Consider the following 14,439-nt stretch of genomic DNA (forward strand, 5'->3'; position numbering starts at 1 on the left):
GAAAAGGTTTAAAAAGGATAAAACCATGGCAATGTATAGAAGGCGCTTGTCTTATTAAATGAGGTAGGTGTGCAAAGGCGGCCAGCATGTTTGATCTCTGTGACTTCATCAAGGGGTTCATATATATTTTAATTTTGACACCACTGGTCGCTCAATGAATCCTATCACTACTGTCCAAATAAGCGACTTAGGCCTGAACTGACACCTATAAGTAGTGTCACCCTGAGACATATTTTACATTCTCCTGTTGTAGTAGTATACAGTACAGTACCTTAGGGCTTCAAAACAACCCCTATATATACTGGTGTATCTGCTTTAGATATAAAAAGTATTACAAAATATTGAATGTGGACTACAAGTCCCAGGATGGAATTCAAATCAATAAAGAGCTCTTTTATCACTTAGATATATCCAAAGGTGCAATTCAGTTTGCCCTTTGCATTCTATAAGCTTCTTGTGGCCTACGGGCTTATTTTTGCCTGAGTCCTTCGAAGATGGATCCCAAAGATCCTTCACCATTCCCAACATGGCTTGCATAAGCGCAATAATATGTGTGTGATACATGATACATACATCCCGCTCAATGTGTTATTGTTCTGAGACACCATTTAGCAGTGTGTATTCATATTCAGCACAATGCATACGTTTTGGGAATTTATTACTAGAATCCGAGTGTCGGCTGTATTTATGCATTAAATTTGGTAACACCAGGGTTGCCTACCCTCCCGGAATGGCCGGGAGGCACCCGAAAATTGGGTCCATCTCTCGGCGACCCGGAAAGGTGGGCAATCCTCAAGGATACTGGCTGCACCCCCTGAATCCCCATGGCTGCAGCGGTAAATTACTGCGATTTCACGGCTTTCCTGGGGGGGAGGGGCGGGGCTAAAGATGCAAATCATCATTTAACCCCGTCCCCTCATTGAAGACCCATGAATTACGGGATTTGCAGTCACGGGGGGAAGACTTGATGACATCTACATCAGGCCCCGCCCCCCGAAGTGCTGCTGACAGTCTACTTTCCAGGCTTCCCCCCGAGAGGAGACTTTAAAAGTAGGCAACCACATAGATGCCCAGGGGATGAATAGGATGGGGATAGTCCCTTATTTGACTTAAGGGGCAATTCATTTAAATGCGATATAGGGGCAATGCACCACTGGGATGACTTGTAAATACCAGCAACGGCACCCTAAATAGTTTCTTTTACCTTGCAACCCCATGGTATCATCATTGATGATTTATGACCGATGAAGAATAGTTTTGCCATCAATGGCGGAGAACCAGATGCTTTCCTTCAATCGATGTCAAAGCATAACCAAATAGCTTTTTTTTTTTTTCTTAGCCAAGGGGCCGGGACATGGAGCATAGCTCCACCTCTAACACCCATAAAGCCCCGCCCCCCAGGTTCTGACTGGCCCATGGGCCATTCGGTCAAATAAAAGGGATGGCCATTGATATTTAAAACCATCAACGGTCATACATCATATAGTGTGCTACCTACCATTGATGGTCATTTGCACTATCGCCATCGATAGCAATAGCGTTGATGGCCATCCCTACCACACGGTGGTGCAGAGGATGATGTATCTGGAGCTGGCGGTGACTGGGAATCAACATAAGGTTGCACATACACTCCTAAGCCCAACGCTTGACCTGTGAAACTAGCCAATCAGAGCCTAGAGGCATCCTAAGACAGATCTTTGAAGCTCGAGATACCCTCAGTGTACCCGATCTCTCTGGTAACCAGCCAGCATATATATTCCATGCACGATAACATGTATGTTTATATGTACTAAGCAGTTTATCCCCTGCACTATATGTTCCAAAAAGCCGCCCCGGTACTTATGTAGTATCTGGGCTGCCGATTTTTTGATTGTATGCCTTAAGTTAAGGCATACAATCAGATGCGATGCGATGCGATATCGCATCGCATCGCATCGCATCGCATCCGATATCGGATGCGATGACCCGATTTTTCCATAGGAATCAATGTTAAAATGATTCCTATGGAAAAATGGGTCCTTTTCATACCCCTACTATCCAAGTGGGCATGGAGTTGGATATAAACCTGTGGCGAGCGTAGCGAGCCACCGAGCCCGAAGCGTGGCGAGCGAAGCGAGCCCCGCGAGGGGACGGTATTCGTCCCCTCGCGGGGCTCGCTTCGCTCGCCACGCTTCGGGCTCGGTGGCTCGCTACGCTCGCCACAGGTTTATATCCAACTCCATGCCCACTTGGATAGTAGGGGTATGAAAAGGACCCATTTTTCCCATTGAATTCCATGTTAAAATGGACTCAGTCCATTTTAACATTGATTCCTATGGAAAAATCGGGTCATCGCATCGCATCGCATCGAATCGCATGGTCGCATGCGATGCGATGCGATCTCCCGATCCGACCCGATTTAGAAATCGGCAGCCCAGATACTACATAAGTACCGCCGCCCCTTTATAGTACATTAGAATATCAACAGCAGCACATAATATTTCAGACCGGCCAAATCGCACCCGTCCCTGTTTCGGCGATATTAAAGTGGGAGGGGCTAAAAGCGAACAAGTCAGATGATGTGATCATCTAAGCATTGGAATGAGAGCAGAGATGGTAGCCTATTTTCAGCAGCGAGTGGGCACATTACAATGAGGTACCTTTATATAAATCTATTTTAATTCATTACACTTGTAGAAAACGTTAGGTATGAATAGGACGTCAGACGTAAAGCCATCTGCAGGGAGCGTTATCCACCCTATTCAGTTCTGTGTCATTTGCATTTGAAAAGCTTCCACATTTCTCATTGTGTAGCGGCAGCTCTTCCTAAACTCAGAAGTAATTGTCGTTCTGCTTCCTACCTGTGGATTGTATGTCACTGAGGAACTTCAGCTTTCCTCAGTATCTTCAGTGGTCGCCTAAGCGGTATAAGTATCAGTAGCTGTGGTACCTGTTATTGTACATACTCGGGTATCCTAATAATGCTGCCAATGACGGGCGTGTGTGGCTCGGGAATGTGGCCTTCATACATGCCCACATTGCCAGCCTGCAACCTTCTGCCTCCTAACACACCCACTTGCCACCCTCTACCACCTAACACGTGCACACAACCAGCTCGTCAGCCTCTATCCTCTCCCGGCCACTGGGATCCCGGCCAATGGGGATCTTCCCCGGGAGTTTTGTTGCCGATTCGCCCCTGGTGTTGGGTCACTGTGAAATGCGTATGTATAACAACAATCTGTGCGTTCGCATAACTGTTTTATCCAGTGAAACTTTTCACAGCTTATTAAATAGGGTTAAGGCCATACACACTAGAAGATTATCTTTCCAATCTGACTGGAAATTTTTGGGAGAAAATGACAATTGACCATTTAAGAAACTATGGGGATATCGGTAAAGTGCACAAATGACGGTAAGGCCTGGAAAACTCGGACTTTCCCAGCATTAACCCTTTGTTAGATAGAGAGCCTTTTGCTAGCACTTACACCTCTTTATAAATATAGCCTTTTCTCTGTCGCTGTGTTAGTGGTGGGTAGCAGAGTTTTGTTATCCAGCCCATAGATGCCAAACAGTTCCTCTACCCTAGAATGGCCCTGCACCACCCAGTATTGGGTTATCAGTTTCTGTCTGTCAGCGGGATGTGGTCATTTGGTCTACAGCATGATGGTCGACAGTCATTAGGTCGACACCATTAGGTCGACATGGGAAAAGGTTGACATGGGCCTAGGTCGACATGGTTCTAGGTCGAAAGGTCATTAGTTCGACAGGTCGTTAGTTCGACATGTCATTAGTTCGACAGTGTCTAGGTAGACAGTGAAAAGGTCTACATGGGGTTTTTCACTGTTTTTTGAGCCGACATGTGCCGACAGGTGGTATTTCATGCCCTACCATCCACTAGGGCGTGGTGGGAGAATAAAATAGTGTGCCCGATGCATAGCGAGCGCAGCGAACACTGCGAGGGGATGCGGTGCACTTTAAACTGTGTCTATGTCGACTGTGTTGACATTCAGGTAACAGTGAAAACAGTGAAAATCCCCATGTCAACCTTTTGACTGTCGACATAGACATTGTCGAACTAATGACCTGTCAAACTAACGACTTGTCAAACTAATGACCTTTCGACTTATAACCATGTCGACTTTTTCCCACGTCGACCTTTTCCCATGCTGACCTGATGGTGTCGACCTAATGACTGTCGACCATCATGCTGTAGACCAAATGATCCCAACCCCTGTCAACAGTCAGAGATGAATCTAAAGGTGTCTGGAAAAGCACAAGCAGAAATGTCGCACAGGACACAAACTGTGTGTTCAGTGTTGTATTTGGTCCACCTAGATTCCTTTACACCCAAGGCAGTTGCCTCTTCTGCCTGTTCCTTGTCTCAGTCCTTAATTGTCCAATTCTTGAACAGGTAACTAACATACAGTACAGTACCTTCCAAACACTGTACATCTTTATGGACGGGTCACAGTGCTCATAAATACTATGGGCGAGATCTACTAAGCCTTAAAGAGAGTGGTAAACCGCCAGCCAATCAGCTCCTACCTGTCATTTTTACAAACACAGCCTGTGACATGGCAGATAGCAGCTGATTGGCTTGTGCTTTATCACTCTCTATTTTATCACTTTTTCAAGCTTAGTACCAGACGGCCCTGTATCATTTGTCTCTCTGACCCAAAGCAGATTCCAAAAACCATGAAACGCATAACTGTCATCTTACTGTGCCATAATACAATGCAAGATCGGAGCACCGTTGCGAATGATACAATCCAAATAGATAGACTCATGCTGGTATGAACAATTGCAAAATGTATTGATCACCGATAAAAAAAAAAAAATGACAATTGATCTCAAAATATCAACATATCGCTTTGATAGCCCAGTGCATTTTTATCTTTTATTTCATTTCCATTCTGCAATTATTTCAGCAACTTTCCTCCATCCCCTACTACCCTGAAGAGCTTCACCATCGGTGTTAGAATTATCTTATACACCACAGAAGAGAATCCTGCATCGCTGTGTGCTCCGGTACGTGATGATCGATAGACCCCTCACACCACGATGCGAGGACATGCGGTGCACTTAAAACTGTGTCCATGTCGACTGTGTTGACATTCAGGTAAAAAAAAAAAACAGTGAAAACCCCCATGCATCGCTGTGTGCTCCGGTACGTGATCGATAGACCCCTCACACCAATCACTTCTGCTTTCAATGAAAATCAGAACAATGACACATACTGTAAGACAGTTAAAGACACACAAAAAAAACCCCAACAACCGCTGGGATGCCTTGTGCTCTGCGATCTGTCAGGATCTGTGGCACTCCAGCCTCTCAACGTATTAGCCTAAAGCAGGGACCGCACTATCCTCTCACAACTGAAGCCTCACCATGTTGTCACCAACATATTCTATCCAAAAAAAAAAAAAAAAAAACCTGTTTTAGCTGCTGCCTTAATCAACTCGCCTCCTAAGGAACCCTACGTAAAAAGCTCTTTATTTTGATGAAACCTACCCTCCATGTAAGATCCTCCGCATCTTCGCCAACGAGCTCCAACTATTCATCTCTCCTGCTGACCGTGAAATGACGTGACAGTTATTTGACAGTAATTATTTAGAATCCACGAGAGCAAATCACTGGCAGTGTCCACACTTCACATCCCGAGGAGCTTTTTTTTTTTTTTTTTACTCCTATCTCCGCATGCCCCTTTCCATTACACTTCCATCGACTCTTATACGTTAACCTCATCCGTGCCGGGGTTGTGGCAGTGGTGGATCGCGAGTGAGTCGCCAAAGTGTTTCCTAGCAACAGAGGGGTTAATGTCCAATGTGCGATACAGAACACAATAAGCGTGTCCTATTCTCACCCAAACCCCCCCGGGCGGCAAATGATTGTGTTTATGTATCTGTACAGCTGCCAAACTGCAACAGCTGCTGGACCAAAGAGCTTGCAATCCAGCAAATAGCAAGCCATGTGCTTCCTTTTTGTATTGCTATAGTTCTAGTCTCATCTCTAATATACTGTATCCAGATTTGAGTATGGTCTTATTAGAATAATTAAGTAGAAACAGAAGGACTCCCCCCCCCCCATAAGTAAAGTAGGGGCACAGGGCTGCATTGAATGAAACATTCTTGTACACATCTCCTGTGAACTCTCCACCACCACCCCCCATCCTCACCAGCAGCAAACACAATTACAATAATAGAATCATGACAATAATAACGTTGATCGACAGGGGGGATGCAGGAGAAAAGGAAAATGATGGCAAACCAGGAGATTCAGCCATGTCAAGGGGCTAAAGGGGGGGGGGGGGGAGTGGATGGGGGGGATTGAATATGTATAAACAAAAATATGGCGAGTGGCCTGAGGTTGTTAGACTGTCACATCAGGTTTTTCCCTCCCAGCTCCACATCAAGGCTTTTGTTACAGGCAGAGCGGTCATTTGCATGGGAAGCAAGCCCTTTTCTTCTTCTTCTGGAGCATGGGATTTTGTTATCCCCACACACACCCCCCAATAGCAGCAGCAGCACACCCCCCTCCACTCAGATGCACAATCCACACTCACTCCCCGGACCCACGGACAGGTATCAGGGGGGTTATATAAGACGCTGGTGATGGAGGGGTGGGATGCAGAGGGTGCGGGGGGTGGGAGGGGGGAGTCTGGGGGGTGCACAGAACGCAATGCAAACCTTTGGAACGTTGCCCCAGCCGGAGTTGTGCGGCTCTGCTGCGCAGTGACGGGCTCAGGCGGAGATGCTCCGGTCCATGCCGCTACTACTGCTCCATGCTGCTGCCTGCAGCACCTCGCTCCTCTCCTCCACACTGACACTAGTTCTGCAAAGTTTAGCAGCAGAGCCTGGGTGTCTCAGCAGCACTCACATCCTGCATTGTCTCCCACTCAGGAGCTGCTGCAGCTGATGGGGCCAGCGGTGCCCTCTGGGTGGTGGTGGGCTTGGCTGCAGGGTGGGCAGGGGCAAAGCCAGTGACATACTGTTACAGATAACTCAGTGTAATAGATAAAAACTACAGTAGCTGCTCACTGCAAGGCTGCATGTGTGTGTGTATGACAGGGGGGGGGGCTTCAGATGCTGCAGAAGCTCTTGGCAAGCGGGGTTGGCATGAACGATTGAGGCGCTCTAAAGAAGGTTTTCGCAGCAGTTTGAGGAGAGGAAAAGGTAAATGGTTGTTCCAGGCTCAATGTTGTCATTTATGGCGGACACAAGAGTGGCGGCGTCACGTTTCGGCACAACTGTAATGAAGCACTGCCCAGTTTCTCGTGAGATGCCTCCAAAAACCCATTGTTGAGGTAAAACACGGCCGACATTGCTTTTTCTTTTAACCCCTTCCCGACATTTGACGTACATTTACGTCATGGCCGGGATGTACTTCCCGACGCATGGCATAAATGTACGTCATGGCTTTAAACTGTCACCGCGTCTATAGACGTGGTGACAGTTTGGAGATGTCTGCTGTCCCTGACAGCAGACATATCCCAGCATGTCCAGGGGGGGCGGCGATGCCTCCCCCCCGTCGGCGATCGCTGTGATTGGCTGTTCAAATGTGAACAGCCAATTACAGCGTTTTCTGTGTAACGGCGAATAACGTTTGCCGGTGACACAGGGATCGGTGGTGATTGGTGCTGTAAAGTACAGCACCAATCACCACGGGGTGTAAGGGTGACACTGGTGTCACCCCACCCGCCCCCAAAGGCCGTGATTGGTCCGTCGGACCGACGGACCAATCACAGCCATGGAGGGTGATTTAAACTAACAGTGACTGCACTGCAGACGCCATTCCGGTCTGGAATTGCGTGCAGTGCGGTCACCGTGCCTATCTGCCGTGATATACTGACCTGATCCTTGCAAATACTTACCTGATCACTGCTTGTAGCGTGCTGGATGCTTCCTGGATCTTGTGACTTCTTGTGACTTCCTGTGTTGTGCTGCTGCAGTGTGATAGAGTTATAGATAGAGAGATAGAGAGAGATAGTGACAGAGAGTGCTATATTTTGTGTCTGCTGCCCCCCCCCCCTGTTGTGCTGATCAGTATATCTGTGCTGATCAGCAACTTTTTGGGGGTGCAGGGTTTTTTTTTTTTATATATACCTGTCAGTTGCTGCCAGTTGCACTGTCAGTTGCACCAAAGGTTGTGCACCTGCTGCCCCTCACTGGTAATCAGTGTCGCATCAGTGATCACCTTTTTTTTTTTTTGAGGGTGCTGTGGGGTCTTTTTTTAATTTTTTTTTTTTACACACACTGTGATTTTGTGGGTGTCCTGTGGCCACTGTGCGCTGATCAGTGACGTACATCACTGATCAGCTTTTTCGGCACAGGGTTGATCTATTTTTTTTTTTTTTGATCAAATTCCTGTTGCCTTTGAGCGCTGTTCAGTGACGGACGTTACTGACCAACATCTGTGCTCAATTTTTGGCGCAGGACCTTTTTTTTTTCTGCACTACATACACACTACACACTACATACCCCCCCGGGTTGAAATAAAGTTTGTACCCCCCCTACACTATACACGTGTTGAAACATTTCACTACCAGAAACACAAAAATAAAAATGGCATCCCAAATGTCATCCCAAATGTCATCCCAGTCATCCAGAAGAATGTATTCAGCGGAGGAGGCATATGCCATGCTTGCCTCTGACTCTGACACAGCCAGTGATGCAAGCAGGGAATTTGAAGGATTCATCTTAAGCTCCTCTTCCTCCTCTAGTGATGAGGGACCCCCTCAAAGACGCCCCCGTAGAGCAGCTGAGACCCCCCCCCCAATAATTGATCTCGTATGGACCCCACCACCAGACAATTTTGAGCCCCAGGTTCCTGAGTTTTTGGCCATCCCAGGAATCCAATTTGATTCCACAGGTCTCAGAGAAATTGACTTTTTCAAATTCTTTTTCTCTGATGATTTTATAAATTTAATGGTGGACCAAACTTATTTATATGCCCAGCAGTTTATTGCTCAAAACCCCACGTCATCATTTGCTAGGTGGACCCCTGTAGATGCAGTAGAGATGATGACGTTTTGGGGTCTGGTGTTTCATATGGGCATAGTAAAAAAGCCAGAAATTAGGCAATATTGGAGTACAGATGTTCTGTACAGCACCCCACTTTACCGTATGGCCATGACCCGGACTCGTTTTGAGTTAATCCTTAAATTTTTGCATTACAACGATAATGCACAGTGCCCACCCAGAGATGATCCCACCTTTGACCGGCTATTCAAAGTCAGGCCGGTCATTGATCATTTCAGTGCCAAATTTGCAGAGATGTACATCCCAGATAAATTCATTTGCATAGACGAGTCCCTTATACATTTTAAAGGAAGGGTTAAATTCCGCCAGTACCTTCCCAATAAGAGGGCAAGGTATGGCATAAAAATGTATAAGCTGTGTGAAAGCACCTCAGGGTACACCCACAGGTTTAGGGTATATGAAGGGAAGGATTCAAGAATTGAACCGCCAGAATGCCCCCCCTCCCTCGTAGGTGTTAGTGGAAAAATTGTCTGGGATTTAGTGCACCCCTTCCTGGATAAAGGTTATCACCTCTATGTGGATAACTTTTACACTAGCATCCCCCTGTTTAAGGCCCTTGGTTCAAGAGGTACAGCAGCTTGCGGTACTGTGCGCAAGAACCAAAGAGGCCTCCCAAAAACGCACATTGCCCAAGTAATGAGAAGGGGTGAAAGCAGGGCACAATACACCGAAAATATGTTGTTGGTCAAATATAAGGACAAGAGGGATGACAACAATTCACGGAGACAGTACCACCTCCGTCCCTGTACGAGGTACCAGTACCCACACCTCAAAACCTAATTGTATCCTGGATTACAATAAGTACATGGGCGGAGTGGATCTTTCAGATCAGGTACTGAAGCCGTACAGTGCCCTGCTGAAAACAAAAATCTGGTACAAGAAGCTGGCCGTGTATATCATCCAGATGGCACTGTATAACGCTTACGTGCTATTCCGTTCTACCAGCCAGAGGGGGACATTTATGCACTTTCAAGAGGAAGTCATAAAGGGCCTAATATTTGGGAACCAGCAGGCAGAGGGCCCCGTATTGTACCAGGGCAGCATTTTCCTGATGAAATCCCCTCCACTGGAAAAAAGGGCAGGACACAAAAAAGGTGCAAAGTTTGCTATAAAAAGGGAATAAGAAAGCAAACTATTTTCCAGTGTGACACTTGCCCCGAAAAACACGGCCTATGTATAAAGGAGTGTTTTAAAATATACCACACATCTATGGATTATTAGGTTCATCATTTCACCGTGCTTCGGGGGTCTTGCTAATGCCACATAGCACCCACCATTCATTCCACCAGAATCTGAGCCGCAAAATCCAAAAATCACTCCTTCCCTTCTGAGTTCTGCCATGCACCCAACTGGTATTTTTTGGTCACATGTGAGGCATTGCCGTACTCGGGAGAAATTGGGGCACAGATTTTGGGGTGCTTTTTCTCCTTCATACCTTATGAAAATGAAAAATTTTGAGCCAGAACTGCATTTTTGTGTAAAAAAATGTAATTTTTCATTTGCACAGCCCAGTTGTATCAAAATTGGTGAAACCCCTGGGGGTTTGAAATGTACACTATACCCCTAGATGAATTTCCTGAGGGGTGTAGTTTGCAAAATGGGGTCACTTGTGGGGGGGTTCCACTGTATTGGTGCTTTGGGGGTCTTGCTAATGCGACATAGCACCCACCAACATTCCACCAGAATCTGTGCTGCAAAATCCAAATATCACTCCTTCCCTTCTGAGTCCTGCCATTTTTTGGTCACACATGAAGCATTGCCGTACTCGGGAGAAATTGGGGCACAGATTTTGGGGTGCTTTGTCTCCTTCATTCCTTGTGAAAATGAAAAATTTTGAGCCAGAACTGCATTTTTGTGTAAAAAATTTAATTTTTAATTTTCACTGCCCAGTTGTACCACAATTGGTGAAACCCCTGGGGGTTTGAAATGTACATTATACCCCTAGATGAATTCCCAGAGGGGTGTAGTTTGCAAAATGGGGTCACTTGTGGGGGGCTTCCACTGTATTGGTGCGTCGGGGGTCTTGCTAATGCGACATAGCACCCACCAAAATTCCACCAGAATCTGAGCTGCAAAATCCAAAAATCACTCCTTCCCTTCTGAGTCCTGCCATGCACCCAACTGGTATTTTTTGGTCACATGTGAGGCATTGCCATACTCGGGAGAAATTGGTGCACAGATTTTAGGGTGCTTTTTCTACTTCATACCTTATGAAAATGAAAAATTTTGAGCCAGAACTGCATTTTTGTGTAAAAAAATGTAATTTTTCATTTGCACAGCCCAGTTGTATCAAAATTGGTGAAACCCCTGGGGGTTTGAAATGTACACTATACCCCTAGATGAATTTCCTGAGGGGTGTAGTTTGCAAAATGGGGTCACTTGTGAGGGGCTTCAACTGTATTGGTGCTTTGGGGGTCTTGCTAATGCGACATAGCACCCACCAAAATTCCACCAGAATCTGAGCTGCAAAATACAAAAATCACTCCTTCCCTTCTGAGTCCTGCCATGCACCCAAATGGTATTTTTTGGTCACATGTGAGGCATTGCCGTACTCGGGAGAAATTGGGGCACAGATTTTGGGGTGCTTTGTCTCCTTCATTCCTTGTGAAAATGAAAAATTTTGAGCCAGAACTGCATTTTTGTGTAAAAAATTTAATTTTTCATTTTCACTGCCCAGTTGTACCACAATTGGTGAAACCCCGGGGGGTTTGAAATGTACATTATACCCCTAGATGAATTCCCTGAGGGGTGTAGTTTGCAAAATGGGGTCACTTGTGGGGGGCTTCCACTGTATTGGTGCTTCGGGGGTCTTGCTAATGCGACATAGCACCCACCAAAATTCCACCAGAATCTGAGCTGCAAAATACAAAAATCACTCCTTCCCTTCTGAGTCCTGCCATGCACCCAAATGGTATTTTTTGGTCACATGTGAGGCATTGCCATACTCGGGAGAAATTGGTGCACAGATTTTGGGGTGTTTTTTCTCCTTCATACCTTATGAAAATGAAAACTTTTGAGCCAGAACTGCATTTTTGTGTAAAAAAATGTAATTTTTCATTTGCACAGCCCAGTTGTATCAAAATTGGTGAAACCCCTGGGGGTTTGAAATGTACACTATACCCCTAGATGAATTCCCTGAGGGGTGTAGTTTGCAAAATGGGGTCACTTGTGGAGGGCTTCCACTGTATTGGTGCTTTGGGGGTCTTGCTAATGCGACATAGCACCCACCAAAATTCCACCAGAATCTGAGCTGCAAAATACAAAAATCACTCCTTCCCTTCTGAGTCCTGCCATGCACCCAAATGGTATTTTTTGGTCACATGTGAGGCATTGCCGTACTCGGGAGAAATTGGGGCACAGATTTTGGGGTGCTTTGTCTCCTTCATTCCTTGTGAAAATGAAAAATTTTGAGCCAGAACTGCATTTTTGTGTAAAAAATTTAATTTTTCATTTTCACTGCCCAGTTGTACCACAATTGGTGAAACCCCTGGGGGTTTGAAATGTACATTATACCCCTAGATGAATTCCCTGAGGGGTGTAGTTTGCAAAATGGGGTCACTTGTGGGGGGCTTCCACTGTATTGGTGCTTTGGGGGTCTTGCTAATGCGACATAGCACCCACCAAAATTCCACCAGAATCTGAGCTGCAAAATACAAAAATCACTCCTTCCCTTCTGAGTCCTGCCATGCACCCAAATGGTATTTTTTGGTCACATGTGAGGCATTGCCGTACTCGGGAGAAATTGGGGCACAGATTTTGGGGTGCTTTGTCTCCTTCATTCCTTGTGAAAATGAAAAATTTTGAGCCAGAACTGCATTTTTGTGTAAAAAATTTAATTTTTCATTTTCACTGCCCAGTTGTACCACAATTGGTGAAACCCCTGGGGGTTTGAAATGTACATTATACCCCTAGATGAATTCCCTGAGGGGTGTAGTTTGCAAAATGGGGTCACTTGTGGGGGGGTTCCTAACTTTTAGCATCTTATGGTGCCTAGAAACCTACATGGTGCCTAAAAAATAATCTCATAAAAAGAAGGCTCCAAAATCAAGTAGGTGCTCCTTCTATTATGAAGCCTGTGGTTTGGTCAACGTGCACACTAGGGCCACATATAGGATATTTATTAAAACAAAAGAATTGGGGGAATCAATTTTTAGTCACATTTCTCTAGTAAAATCTACTGTGTTCCTTAGAAAAATGTATTAAAATTGAAAATCTGCAAAAAAAATGAAATTTTGAAATTTCACCTACACTTTGTTTTAATTCCTGTGAAACACCTAAAGGGTTAACAAACTTCCAAAATGCTGTTTTGAATACTGTGAGGGGTGCAGTTTTTGAAATGGCATCATTTATGGGGGTGTCTCACATACAAGTCCCTCAAAGTCACATCAGAACTGAACTGGTCCCTAAAAAAATCAGTGTTTGAAATTTTCTTGAAAATTTGAGAATTTGCTATTCATATTTTAAGCCTCCTAGTGTCCAAAAAAATTAAAAGGAGGTTGAAATAATGATGGCAACATAAAGTAGACATATGGTCTATGTTAGTTATTAACTATTTTGAGTGGTATGATTATTTGTCTCACAAGCAGAAAATTTAACATTTTGAAAATTGCAAAATTTTCCATTTTTTTACGACATTTTGGTATTTTTCACAAAAAAACACAGACTGTATCGACGAAAATTTACCACTAACTTGAAGTACAATGTGTCATGAGAAAACAATCTCAAAATCACTGGGATAAGTAAAAGCAAAAAAAAGTTATCCCCACTTAAGTGATACATGTCAGATTTGAAAAAAAGGGCTCTGTCAGGAAGGCAAAAACAGGCTGTGGCGGGAAGGGGTTAACAAAAAGGCTGTCGTCTACCTCAACTATCTGGCCCGGTCCACTGATACGGCACTGCGGCTGTGCCACCAGGTCCATGGTACAGGCCTCCCGCATCCATGCATTGTACAGGACCACAGTTTTGTTGGACATTTGGAGCTCACGCTGACAATATTCTATTGATGTCAGCTCCTCTGCCCACGAATAAATGAAACGTATCACAGTCAGAAATGATAAGCGGCACCCGGGAAAACATGGGCCGCTCGTAAGCTCACCTTTTGCCGGCATGCTTTTATATGGCACCGCCACATACACTCCTTAACCGTCAAGCGCATGACGTGCCCATTGGTGCAAGTAGCCGTCACTGGCCGATGAAAATTCTAAATATGTCAACATTTTATTAGACTCGCGGTGGCTCAAGTCTACTGCAGATCCGGTTTGCCGTGCGCTCCTTGCAGTGAATAATTAGCACATTATGCATGAAGTTTATGACAATAAAATAGGCGCTATTCAATTGCAGGCAACGATCATCCCACTGGTGTACCGCCTGTGTTCTACAGTGAACGATATGTGCAATGTGCCTGAGAGTGGGAAATTCCCCT

At 45.3% G+C, this 14,439-nt stretch overlaps 1 protein-coding gene across 3 annotated transcripts in view; it reads right to left on the reverse strand.

Moving 5' to 3' along the window:
- CTBP1 (C-terminal binding protein 1) overlaps window positions 1-6,830 on the reverse strand; it is a 392,310-nt gene extending 385,480 nt beyond the window's left edge. The window contains exon 1 of one of the 3 annotated variants that reach the window (XM_083148178.1): window positions 6,666-6,830. The gene's annotated coding sequence lies outside the window, so the exon portion shown is untranslated. Of the gene's footprint in view, window positions 1-5,490; window positions 5,646-6,665 lie in introns of those variants that run through there. The other 2 variants (XM_083148263.1, XM_083148092.1) reach the window with 2 other exon arrangements.
- Between the last annotated feature and the right edge of the window lie 7,609 nt (window positions 6,831-14,439).

Source organism: Crinia signifera, chromosome 1 (genome assembly GCF_055691185.1).
Source record: "Crinia signifera chromosome 1, ASM5569118v1, whole genome shotgun sequence".
Classification (NCBI taxonomy): domain Eukaryota; kingdom Metazoa; phylum Chordata; class Amphibia; order Anura; family Myobatrachidae; genus Crinia; species Crinia signifera.